At 35.0% G+C, this 13,849-nt stretch overlaps 1 pseudogene; it reads left to right on the top strand.

The window, feature by feature from the left end:
• Positions 1–296: 296 nt before the first annotated feature.
• Positions 297–13,849, top strand: part of LOC128163709 (uncharacterized) — a 49,083-nt pseudogene continuing 35,530 nt past the window's right edge.

Below are 13,849 nucleotides of genomic sequence, written 5' to 3'. Positions count from 1 at the left end.
AACCCACCATATTTAAATAAAGTAATGTTACTGCAAGGAAATGAAGTGAGGAGAAAATAACATCACACTTTTTTTTTTAATGTAAATATGACATTAACATTGTATTTTGTAATTGTTATATTTGTATCCCCTAAGAAAGAAAACAAACATTAAACAGCTCTGAATTGTTTAAACTTATCTACAATTCTGCATACTGATGTATATCGTCTCTGAAACATCGAATGTATTTATTTACAAGTATTAATTTCCGTAAATAAATTATACTCCAGCTTTACGTATGTGTTCATATAAACTACAAACTTCCGACTAACGAAAACACTTACAAGCTAGACTTAAGTGCGCAACAGAAACGTTACCACTTTACTTGCTATGTGCATGTAAACAAGAGTGTGTCTTGAAAAATATTAATCTGGTAAGTTAAATGTGCATTGTAGTTTATTACTAAGAACCATACGATTCATAGGTGTAGATGTACATGTATTTTTTTTAGTTGGCGTGAAAAATAAGTTTAATATCATGTATATTAACAAACAAGACGTTACTTTATATTTCTTGATTCTCATAAACGTCCGTACAACAATTTCAGGAAACAGATATAAGACATATCCTGAGTTTCCACGATGTACATAAGAAGGACTGAAAGCCTCTCCAATACGTAGTGCTTCAGCACATCAAAGATATTTGCCAATGATAGAGTAAGTAAATGATACATCTGTGTGGTTTGCTAAACATGAGAGAGAAAGATGGACAGAGAGAGGCGGAGAGAGAGAGAGAGAGGCGAACAGAGAGAGAGAGAGAGAGAGAGAGAGAGAGGCGGACAGAGAAAGAGAAATAGAGAAGAAAGAGAGGCGGACGGACAGACAGAGAGAGAAAAAGAAAAAGAGAGACAGACGGACAGAGAGCAATAGATGGACACAGAGAGAGATGGACAGAGAGAGACAGAGAGAAAGAGGGAAGACAAAAGAGACGGAGGGACAGACAGAAAAAAGGAGAAGAAAGAGAGTTCAAATAAAATAGACAAAAATATATGCATGTGGTCATAGAGCAATGAATGGATAGAAGTAATACTCTTGATACTTAATGATATGATTTTTTTCCCGGCTGTCAAATATCAAGTTTTAAAAGTGAAGAAAAATGTTCAAAACAAGGAAGTTAGAATGAAGAAGAGTGAGTCAGGTTTTGAAGTCTGTCTGCATCCTCTCTTTCTAACAGCGGCCATTAGAGCTTTAGGTAATGGGCAGGAAAGGGATCCTTCACGCTGGAGATAAACACATATTATCGTTGTTTCCTCGTCTGGTGCAGCCATATTTGCTGATCTAAATAAAATGAACAAATGTATCTGCCTGTAGCTGCTGAGGTATTGAACATGGTCTATCATTATATGGGATAAGTTCGTACTCATAGATATCCAAAAAACGAAATGTGTCTTGGTGCAGTATTTTTTTCTACCAATGCTACCAATTCCTTAAATCGGATTGAAAACCTTTATCATAATTATAGCGTACAATTACTTCTACTAGGCGGGGCTTAGTTATACAATAACGTCCACAGTTCAATAGTAGGCATAGATCGACTAACACTTGGCGCCAGATCAGTCACTCTTACTAAGCCCCCCCCCCTCCCTATTAAAACCTACCACATCTCTAAAACCCAAGCCTAGTAGTACACCCAAATCGAGCAGCTCAGTTAATTTGATTATGCCTATCATGGGGAACACTGTTAGTGTCGATATGTTTCTTATGACTAGGTTAGGGAAAGACAAAAATTGATTTAATCAACTAACGCAATTAACTGATGTGGTTGCTGTTGGCGTGAAGTCCGCCGCAGTCTTGGTGTTTTATCATTGCCAGTTTCTTTTGATGGTTTAGTTTTTACACAAGATTGTCAGGTTGATGACAAATTCCATCAACCGTTTTAAATTGGGCTTAAACTGTTTATAGCAAGTGACGCTCTTCTTGGCATTGCACAGAACACTTTCTATCTTAAAGACCCTATCTCTAACTATAACCTTGCAATTGACATTAATTTCTGTCAGGCTAAGTTTATCAAACAGTTGCTGTCAATCCTGGGTGTGCCATGCCAATAAAAGGGTCGTGGTCACGATTTTGGTCAAATTCAATTTTTCTGTTTTTATTACTTACAATGCTTTAGAAATGCTTTTCTAATGATCAAAATTTGAGAGTCGGTAATAGAGTTATAAACAAGATACAGGTCTCACAATTGTTTTTCATGTTAACAAGGCTCATGCCTTGTTTTTGTTTACACAGGTTCAATATACAGGTAAAAATCTTTTTCAAGCTAGTATGTCTATGTTCTTATTCATTTAATGCATAAATTGGCAATTTCTTACGTTTAGCACATTCATTTTAGGTCTAAAATTGGAATTTTCAATTAAATATTCAAATTGTAAACAAAAACGTATTTGTAGCAAAAAAAAATGGTAGCTATGTAACTCGCTTATAACTCAACAAATGGCACTCAAATTTTTGGTTGCCTATTAAAAATGCCTTACTGAAGCATTGTAAAAGTTAAAATTGGATAAAAAAAATAGACAAAAAATCGAGACCATGTCCCTTTAAGATATTCATCTCAAGTTCATTATAAGGTGTTCATGTTCTGTTAGAACCTTCACAACCACTTCTCAATAGCGAAATGTTTGGTTGATAACAACGAGATACATTATATGCAAGTCTTCAATTCTACAACTGACCCAATTACTCTCTCAGCAAATACATGCAATGTATCTGCCACAGTTGTCAATCCTGGTACTGTACTATCTCTAGACAGCCCAACACCATGTACACTCTGACCACCAACCACCACAATGTTGCCCAATGGATTTTGTTTTCTCTGACTCCGATCTTAATCCCACATCCCTCTAGCTTTTCTAAACAAATATAGATCTGTTTTTGCATCGGAATTATCAGTATTAAGCAACAGTTACTGTGCCGTTTAATCCTATCGCATAAAATCTGGTGATGTATTTCCTGTCTGACAGCGCTTTTATCGACAGTCCTTAGAAGTAAATGCTGAGATGAATGGACATCTAGAAGAGATGTTACAAGCCAATATTATTGAAGAGTCAACATATATGTGGCTAAGTCCAGTTGTCATGGTTAAAAAGAATATTGCCAACTCCGTTTTGCGGTAGAATATAGAAGGCTTAACTCTGTCACAAACAATACACATTTCCTTTACCTCGTTTAGAAGATGTTTGTGACACACTTAGAATTTCTAAAGCACAAATATGTTTTACTCTGGACTAAGCTTCTGGTTTTTGGTAAACACCCATGGATCCTGGAATTGCCCACAAATCAGCATTCGTTTCTTCTACTGGTGTATATCCGTGAAAACGTTTGCCCTTTGGCCTTGTTAATGCCCAGGCTAGTTTTCAGACACATTTACTTAGGGGTCTTAACTGGAAAACCTGACTTGTCTTTGAAGATGATATTCTTGTCTTCTCTAGCTCCTTTGAACAACACACTTAGCATATGGATTAAATCTTTTTTAGCCTTAGTTCAGCAGGTCTTACATTGAAACCTACCAAATGGTCTTTTGCTCAACGTCATGTGCAGTATCTTGGCCATGCCATTACCAAAGATTTAGTCTAAGTGGGTGGTTCTAAGACAGATGCTGTTATTCCTAAAACCAAATTGTACTAAATATGTCAGATCTTTTCTTGGCCTATGTAACTACTGTCTAAAATGTATTCATGACTATAGTACCATCATAGGACCATAAACAGCATTACTAAAACAGACAATTAATGTTAGGAGACATCCGGGTACTTTGCTCACGCTGAGATGGGGGGCCTTCAAACAAATCCAATGGTGTGATGACAGTCAATCAGTCTTCGATCTGCTTAAAACAGCCCTCACATCGCCATCGGTTTTATCATATCCAGACAACTCCAACACATTTATCCTAACTACTGCATTAGGATTTATCCTCGGACAATTTAATGACAACGGAAAAGAGCGCAGAATTGTATTTGGTGGACGGTCGCTCAACAAACATGAAAGGAATTACACCATATCAGAACGCAAAATGTTTGGTTATTATAGAAGGTATAAAAATATGCCATGTCTATCTTACCAGAATACGTACCTGGAGGTATCTAGAAACTCCATGTGTTACGTCACACTGCACACAATCCTAAAACTAACTTATGGGGATCTATTTTGAAGCTTTTTGTTTAGATACATTTGTAATATTTAACTTTGGACCATTCCATTAATATGGTTTGTAGAAAATAAATGAATAAAATTCAAATGTAATGTAATAATAGGATATCAAAAAAAAAGTTTGATGTCTGGAGGAAAGTTAATTAAACAGAATTAACATTAAATGCTATGACCATTATAAACCATTAAACATAGTTATCCGTCGGACCCCCCTCCCCACTCCTCTTACGGAAAAAAATCTGAATCCGCGGATGTAACATTTGTCAAAATTATCTAATTTAACGAATTTAATGGTTTATAATGTTAATTCTGTTTAATTAAATTTCCTCCAGACATCAAACTTTTTTTTATTTCCGATGATTAGTCTAGCCTCCCACTTTTAATTTGCTTTCGACGCCACTGAAGAAAGGGGACGTTTGAAAACAGAAAATTAGGATTTGTTCACCCAAGTGGATGAAAGTAGTTTGGACACAAACAATATTTATCAAAATATTTGCAAGGAAATGCTGAAAGCATAAACTATGGATGTAGATGGAGTGAGGTACAGACCCCCTTCATGGAGATTGAATTCAATTTTTAAAATTACTAAAAACATGCCAGGGAACCGCGGCCCTGGCAACCATAGTTATCCGTCGGACCCCCCCCCCCCCTCCCCTCTCCTCTTACGGAAAAAAAATCTGAATCCGCGGATGTAACATTTGTCAAATCTTAATTCCCCACTGACTTAGATCCGCCAAAGCATGTCCACCCCGACATTGTTAATTATGTTTGACAAAACTAAGTGCTCGGGTAAAATTCCAATCTATTATGCGGACATCATCTCACACGTGTTGCAATATCAAACGTGTAAACAGTCTGGTGCAGGTATTGATTGTTGCCGGGGTTACCTCTCTTCGTTCGATGCGCGCATCACAACCAGGCGCATTATTAGTCCCTTACCGGTGGGTGGTGTGCTGATGTCTATTTGGCGGTTTGTCAGCCATTCTTAACCCATTCGTCACCATTTGGCGCATTATTAGTCCCCTACTGGTGAGATCGGGAGGAAGGTATGTGGTAGTCTTAATCGCGGTTTGTCAGTCATTCAGCCACTTCGTTTTAAAGACGTTTTTCCTATGGTTTGAAAAATTCATAGCAAATTTTTTCTGTAACTTTATAATGATGCCCTTAAAATAAATTATAAATATTTTAATTTTAATCATCGGGTATCTGCGTAATTGATTTTAAAACATTACTCTTGTGTATGATCAGGTTAGATGAAGGTTGTAAAAAATTCGCTTTGTTCCTGTTTTGCACACCTTTGAAAATAAGGTATCATAAAAAATATCACCAGGGAAAATATGGTTTATCTATATATCCGGTGACAATAAGATGAAAATGCACTAGATGGTTAAAAGCACTTTATTTGAACTTTACGTCGGTATGGGTGATTTCTGGAAATCCCATAACTACACTAGAACAATCCGAAACCTAATTCCTCTCTCCCGACATTGGTGTATAACACATTGTTATATTCAGTAGTATATCATTTAATATTTATTCGTTTGATGAGATATCGGCGCTTTTGATTGGTCGAAAAATTTCTTTGATACCTGCATCAATAAAATTTTGCCGGATCTACTTTTCTCAACTGTTCTGATCAAACACTATTTATAGATCGGGAATTTCCAAAATAAACACTGTCAACAAAGTGTAATGTTGTGTCTGTTTTATTGTCAGCAAACAAAATACAACTTTATAAACATAAAAACTTGAAAGTCTAACCTTCAAAAATAAACAAAACACAATATCTTATTTACGAAATAGAAAATTATGCGTCTTCTCACGATTTCGTCTGCTTGAGATCAATCAACATTACTGCGAGGCTGGCTGTTCCTTTTCCGGAATAATTGTAACGAACATATAGGCCCATACACTTTCACGGTAACACTGCTGTTCAAATTTGGTAACGATGATTTTTAAATTTACACAGTACCCTACATGATCGGTCATCAGAAATTCAAAATAAGCATCGTTATGAGTACAATGCATCAACTCCTTCGGCGCATTCCAAGCGGCAGATACTAGTATACCATTTAAGTACATCACTGGCTATCTAGTTACCACGACGTTTACAAAAGTCGCTTATACATACTATTCTTTGTCGACATAACAACTATTTTCGTCCACGATCGCCTCTCCTGGCCTTGGATGATTATGTCCAGTTGCATATTCCACCGATCTCACATGAAAACTAGTTTTATTACGAATTTTTCTGCACAGTGAATAATATCACAAGCTATCGCATGTATTTTCCTTTCGTTTTAAATTCAGTCGGTTCTGATTTTAACTCACTATTTGTGTTTAATCCATTAAATTCAGTACAATAGCTCTGCATAAGCTGAAGGCGCATCCATTTTGAATATTGTTGCTGTTGTTGCTTGTATTCATACGCGCCGCTTTATTTACATTATTTACATTTTTGATCAATGACACTACACATTTTTTTATTTGAAAATGTTATATTAAATGATAAGAAATGAAGATAATAATTTTTCTATTGATCGACGTATCAAAGAAAAAATTGATCGGAAAACTTTTTCATCAATGCGCTACGCGCATTGATGAAGTTTTCCGGTCAATTTTTTCTTTGATACGTCGATCAATAGAAAAATTATTATCTTCATTTCTTAAATTCTCACTATATAACTATATAGACGAATAGTCAATAATTGTAATATTAGCTCGTCCGAAAAATATTGACCGGTCAATATTTTTTTTATATTGACCGGCTAGGAATAATATCTAGAGAACATTCCCTCTATTTCAAATAATCGCCTCTGATTTGTTGATTCGTAAACGATGACGTAAATAACTCTTCGCGACTCCAAAACAAGGTGACGTCATAATAGACAGTCAGTCAAGGCAAGTAAACAACAGACGCGCAATGCGACGGTTTGCTATTATAATGGATAATAACTGTGAAGTAAAAACAGGTAGAACATGTTCATCGGTATGTTAATTCTTAGGGTCGGCGGAATATTACCAGTGACCGTTTGATGCTGAGGATATTTTGGAAATGAACTATGCACAAAATTGACTTCGTGAATTCTTTGTTGAGCTGAGAAAATTACGGCGATCTGTTTTCAATTACTTTCTTAAATTTTGGTTTGTTTCTTCATATAACAAAACAAATGTTGACTGTGTTTTCGGGCAACATTGATTATATTAGCCCCCTTGGGACAAAAATATTGCCCTCCGCTTCGCGTCGGGCAATATTTCGTCCCTCGGGGGCTAATATAATCAATGTTGCCCTCAACCCCAGTCAATATTTGTATAATATAAATAAGAATTGAAAACAATAGAAATTAGCACTTAACGAGGCCGGGTCTTATTTTTTCTGCCCTAGATTTTTGAATGAATTTTTTTACATGAATTTCTACTGATATAATTATTATTTTAAGATAAAAAATAAAACATTTACCACATCGTTTGTTTATGGGGTCATCTCAAAGTTTGTTAATTTTTAACATAGGACCCTATGGGATTTTGCTTGAAATGTATCAATTTTGCATATTTTTTACATTTTTTTTTTAACTTCTGCCCTAGGGATTTCTTTATCTGTTCTACAATTTAAAGTTATTGCTAAAAGGCATCAAATGGTGAAATAAAAAAACCTTTTGCCTCCTGGTTTGTTCCAGGGGTCTTATCAAAGTTGATTTTTGTATGCCCAATTTCCCAGATTTGTCAGATAATGGCTATTTTTTATTTGATAAAGGCGGAAATGGTGATCTTTAAAGTATTATTAGAACATTCAGATATATTTAAGTAATAAATAAATATATAACATCACATAATAAGGGTCATTAATATAAATACATGGTTACTGTTTTGAAATATATGAATTAAGCTATATTTAGGTGGGTTAAGAAAACGTGACAGAGGGCTAGGCTTGCAGAACCCTCTTTACGTTTTCGACCCAAGCCCAGATATAGCTTATACTTCGAGACATTTATGTTTATTCCACAATATAACATTAATTTTACGCATCAAACGAGCTATTTTCAACAAATTTCGCTGAATATCTGCAGTTGAAACTATCACGCCATGGCGTTAACCAAGCAAAAAGATGACGTCACAATACAAATGAAACGCTGCGCGAAAGCGTGCGTACTCGTTCTGTACTCGGCCTCGTTAATTAAGCACGAGTGTCATATGTCATAAGGTAAAACGTCAATATGAGTGAGTCAATTAGATCAAAGGGGAGGTGTAAGAGTTAATAACATAATTAAGCAATTATAACTGAAGTAAATTATTGTCTTGTCAGAAGGGAAAGGTACATTTATGAATAGATAACAGTTACTCAAATTTCACTCCATGATAAAAATGTGTGCGAAACAGGAATTTGACCAGGTGAAAAAATAATGCTTAATTTCTATAGTGTGTACAGTCTATACAGTTCCTCTGAAGGAATTGACAATTAAAAAAAAATAAAACATATCAACAAGAATTCAATATGTTCATTTGTGGTTGCATCAAAGCACGTGCACATTAACAAAATAATTGACATTCATGTTCTTGAATTTAATTTCAAACGTCAAATTGGTCCTGAAAATCTTCATCTTTTTAAACAATGAATATTATTGCGAACATTTTATACAGATAGTGTTTTTGTTGAACTCACTGCCTTCAGGAAGTATATGTTAATGTTTGTAAAAAAAATGATTAAAATGATGATAAAAATCATATACTGATAACCGTAGAAGTCAAATGTTAACCGCCGAACTTGATGGGCAAGAAACATGGTTTCCCGATAGGACCATTTGTAAAAGTGTTATAGCACGTTGGAAACAACGCGCAAGCAAAGTGACAATGCACTAGCGCATTTATAAAAAGGCGCAAGTGCAACCTTAGAAACAACGCGCTAACGCAGAGTGACAAGCGGTAATGCGTTTATAACAATGCAATAGCTTGACGTCTAGTAAAAACGCGCTAGCGCGAAGTGAAGATGCACTAGCGTTGATAACATTCTGGGAGTATTGCATAAGCAATACACGTCCCTTACCGGGTTGTGGAAATTGTGAAAACAATTATGCACTGTTATGCAGAATATCGAACCCGAACATTAAAAAATTGGAATATAAAAAATTAATTTTCTCGAAAATATGTCAACCAGACGCTACAAAAGTGTAAACTTGATCTGTAGTTTGATATTTTGAAGCTGTTCAGCAAATTTCATATTATTCCTCAAACGCATAAAGAAAAAAAGTGTGGAAAACTGAAGTGGGACAGACAGACGGACGGGCGGACAGACGGACAGACAGACGGACTGACGGACGCAGAGGAAAGCTATAGTCCCCTCCGGTGAAAACCGGTAGGGGACTAATAACAATATGCTTGCAAGCTGTTTACAACACGACTTTGCACTAAAGCAACTTTACACGACTTCCAGTTGACACATCTCGCCGTCGTGCATACACACAACACGCCGCTGCGCCAACACATCATAACGGCATGCCATACTCATAGTGACCAATGTTCATATTGCATACAATGATACATATTGATGTAATAAGTAGTAAGATGCAAAAAAAAATGCTGATAAGGGCTACTGTTGCCATGGTAACAGAGACCACCGATATAAAAATGACAAATCTTAGCAATTTCAAAACTATATAGAAAGTAATTGAAGCTTATCTTAGTTATGAAATATGAAATATTGAATTGATTTTATGGTCAATTTTCAAATTAAAGAAAAACTTTGGTAGGCAAATCAAAATCTTTAGAATAATATCATGAAAACCAAAAATAATTTTAAAAAGATAATTCTTTCATATTTTTTTTTTAAATATCATAGAAGTTATCATTGAACAAAACTCATTGTTTTACAGCTGTATATAAAAATATACATGTTATGTAGAGAAATTGACACTTTTTGCTATGATAACAAGGTAAAAATAAGAAAAAACTAAAAACAAAACAAAACAAAAAACCCACAGTGATTCTGTCAAGATGTTTTGTTGCACGCGACGGCGTGTTGTGCAAAGTTGTGTTAGCGCGTTGTGTATTAGCGCAACGGCGGGTTGTGCAAAGCTGCGTTAGCGCGATCGCATGTTGTGTGTTAGCGCGACGGCACGTTTATCTGAACGCGTTGTCGCGCAAACTAAAAAGACCCTATCCAGACACCATACACATGCAGCTCAATTGAGCCGGAATTTAAAGGAATATATTCAAGAAATGAGGAATCGTTATTTGAATATTATTTAACCATTTCTGTGCCACAGGGCCTATTTGGGCCTATTTGAATATCTACGTTAAGTGCCACAGGGCCTATTTGGGCCTATGGCAATTTGAAAAAGTATACATTAAAATAAAAAAAAAAATATTGAATATATTCTGGTTCTGTTTTTCATTATTGATTTTTTAAATTTGTATCAATATACATTGTATGATCTATGTGTTTGGTGAAATACTGCAAATAACGTCACAACGTAAAAAAATGACATCATAATAATAACGTCACTACGTCACACAGCGCCAACTCGTTGTCTGCGTTTTACCATGGCTGGCGTGTGGTTTTTGTTAATAGATCCCGATGATTTTTCAGTCAGAACCGGAAAATAATATATGTACTAATGCTCAACGTGGACCAAAGGAAATGCCCCCTCCCCCACAGGAGCAAGACCAATCTTACTTTTTCCTTCTCTGCCATATAAACCTGGGGCTCGTTTAACATAACTGACTTTTGACAAAAATCTATCTTAAGACCAAAATTTGTCATAAGATCTCACCATAGCTCACAAAATTGTTATATCTTTGGATAATCTTAAAAACTGTCAAAATACAGGTCTTTAAACAGGTCGGGTACACTACCTTATATAGATAGCAATATTTAACATGTGACAGTATTTACGTCAAGCAGATTCTCCAATCCATTGAATGAGTTGCAATGCATGACGGTCTACAACGTGTTTACGATTCAACAGACGCACGTGGTTTTTGTCTGTTTTATTCACAATATTTAATTGCTTGCCGGAATGTTTGTACATCTTGATTTTTACTTTAGAAGGTAAAAAAGGAAAGATTACGTACCTTTAACTTTGTTCCATGCTTACATTGAAAAATACCGTTGTTTTAGTTGATCAATTGTTGCTTTAAAAATGATCAGTATCAAACGACTGACAAACATACGCATACAAGTACAAACAGATCTTAATAAGAAAAAGCGCACAATTGTGTTTTGGTGACTTTATCATTGTGCACTAGAAATAAATACTAGTAACTGTACACTTTTAACGTGAATAGCCACGGTACTAGAAATGCACACATATACAAACGCAGAAGCGCAAGCTATGCAGCATATAGTATTTTGTCCGTTAAGCATTCTGATGCATGTCCCTGAAGAAAATATCAACGCGGATTCTAGTATTGTTGTCTTAAATATGGGATATCACGTGAAAAAACGGTACTCACTGCTTCTAATTCTATAGGACGTACCTCTCTTTTGAACATTGACAATGGGGTATTTAAATAGGTTGATATAAGTCCTCATATGCAATATTTTTTAAATGTGAGCATAGAAATTGAAGTTCAGACATAATTGTCCATATTAATTTCATAAATTCTGAAAAATCATTCAAAATGAGTTTCCAAAGGACAATTCCAAATGGTATATATTTTCAATACGCTTTGTATACACTGAAACTTGTAGTAGCCCACAATACCTTGCAACTCATTCACCTGATTGGTTTGTCGATAAAAGTAAACAGATGGCTAATTTAGTATGCAAATTTATGCCAACGTCACAAAATATAGTGGTCTCGACCTGTTAAAGTCCAAGGCGAGATCTAATATATGGTCCACCGCCGAAGGCCGAGTATAATTCGAGTGCGCGCGACTTTTTATTTTCATGCTGCCGTTAGTGCTGATTTAAAAAAAATCAAATAATATCCATGCGGTTTTTTTTAATTTAAAACATAAATCGGGTAAATAGCTACTACAGATATCATCGTTCTCTGGTATTGTATAATATGCAAGAAATCCAGAAAATATGAATCGCTTGAAGGAGACCGTGTGTCTTCTTCTATTTTTACTTAGAATTGAAATATTGACAGAGCACCAAAAGAGGCATGTACCTAATATATTTTTTTTTCATTCAGAGTTAATTAATGAACGATAATATAAACTGCGATATGCCAAATAAGGAGGAATGGGGGAATGGGGCACTGAAAAAATTACTTTGATATGATCACAAGTTTAGTCAGATGATCAACATTTAACAAAAATTCCAACTGGTGACATTTTACGGTAGTTTTCATGCATATAAAAAAAAAAACTTAATCTTTGGACAAAAAAACAAGACATGCATGTAATAACTTATTTGGAGATAATGGTGATGCTTCTTCGACCGTGTTCGAGATAAAGACTTCAGTGCACCCCCCCCCCCCCCCCGCGCGGTTCGAGTCCTATTGATACCTTTTTCGTATCTTCTGTCTCCTTCTTCAGAGCATTTCCAACAGAGACATTCTTTCTTGAAACTAAATTTCAACCGTGTCTCTAAAATTGGACACCTCAAATCGTAGACATTTTCACATGAATGGTTCTGTCCGCACGGACTTTCAAGTCATTACCTGTTTTATGGTCAGAAAGAGCATCTACTGTGTGTACAGGCGCAAATATAGCGGTAAACGAAGGAAAGATTTCTAGGAGTGTAATATACTTTAAGAAAATACTTTTTATTCTTTCAGTTTATGTATAATTTTAGTATATAAAATATATCAATGTTTTAATCACAACATTTTATCATTATTATATTTTAGACAACTCAGTTGGTCAAGCGGATTGAATCACTAAAAAAAACTGCAAGACCACAAGGTTGTAAAAAAAACTCCTTAGCTCGAATCGAGATATAGAATCGTAAATGTTTTGCATTTCATAACTTATATTTCATCGTATGATAATGAACTATGTATAATCGTTAATTTTCTTAGGTCTATGTTGTTTTTAATTCTTTGAATATTAGAACAATAATATAAATCATAATCGTAGTTGTATCGATAAATAAGATAAGATATTAGAGAACATTAAGAACAAAACTATACATCTTTTTCCGAGAGTTCAAACGTTTACAACTGACGATCGGGATTGTAAATATCACACCTATGATGTGGTAAAAGTTTTTACTTTGTATGGAATAAAATGTAAAAATTAAGATAGTGTTCACCTATCTGAGAAAAGGAAGATTTCAAAACATACAGATAATTTAAAGCTACATAGTCCGATTTTTTAGCTATGAGAGTATCAAATATTTTTCCATACAGACCAAATATATTAGAAACTTAAATTGCCTATTTACACAAGCAAAATCCATCTCCTTTCAAAGTTTGAAATATTCAAATACTTAAAATTGTCCGTATGGGAACACAAAAAACAAAACAAACAAACCACTCCATCTTGGGAATGTTTAGAAACGGGAACCGTTTGGTTTCGTTCCCGAATGATTGGGTTTATTTAACCCGCATGTGATGTATCGATTGTATACAAAACACTTTTCCATATATTAGTGAATAAAATGTACCGACGTTTATTTTTTATTTGATTCTTTTTTACAAAGTCGTAATACAATCATACCCGCCCTGACCTAAGCAGCGAATTTTTATATGAGACGAAAAAAATCAATACAATTTATG

This window comes from Crassostrea angulata, chromosome 9 (genome assembly GCF_025612915.1).
Source record: "Crassostrea angulata isolate pt1a10 chromosome 9, ASM2561291v2, whole genome shotgun sequence".
Taxonomy (NCBI): domain Eukaryota; kingdom Metazoa; phylum Mollusca; class Bivalvia; order Ostreida; family Ostreidae; genus Magallana; species Magallana angulata.
This window is presented reverse-complemented; position numbering and strand designations above follow the sequence as displayed.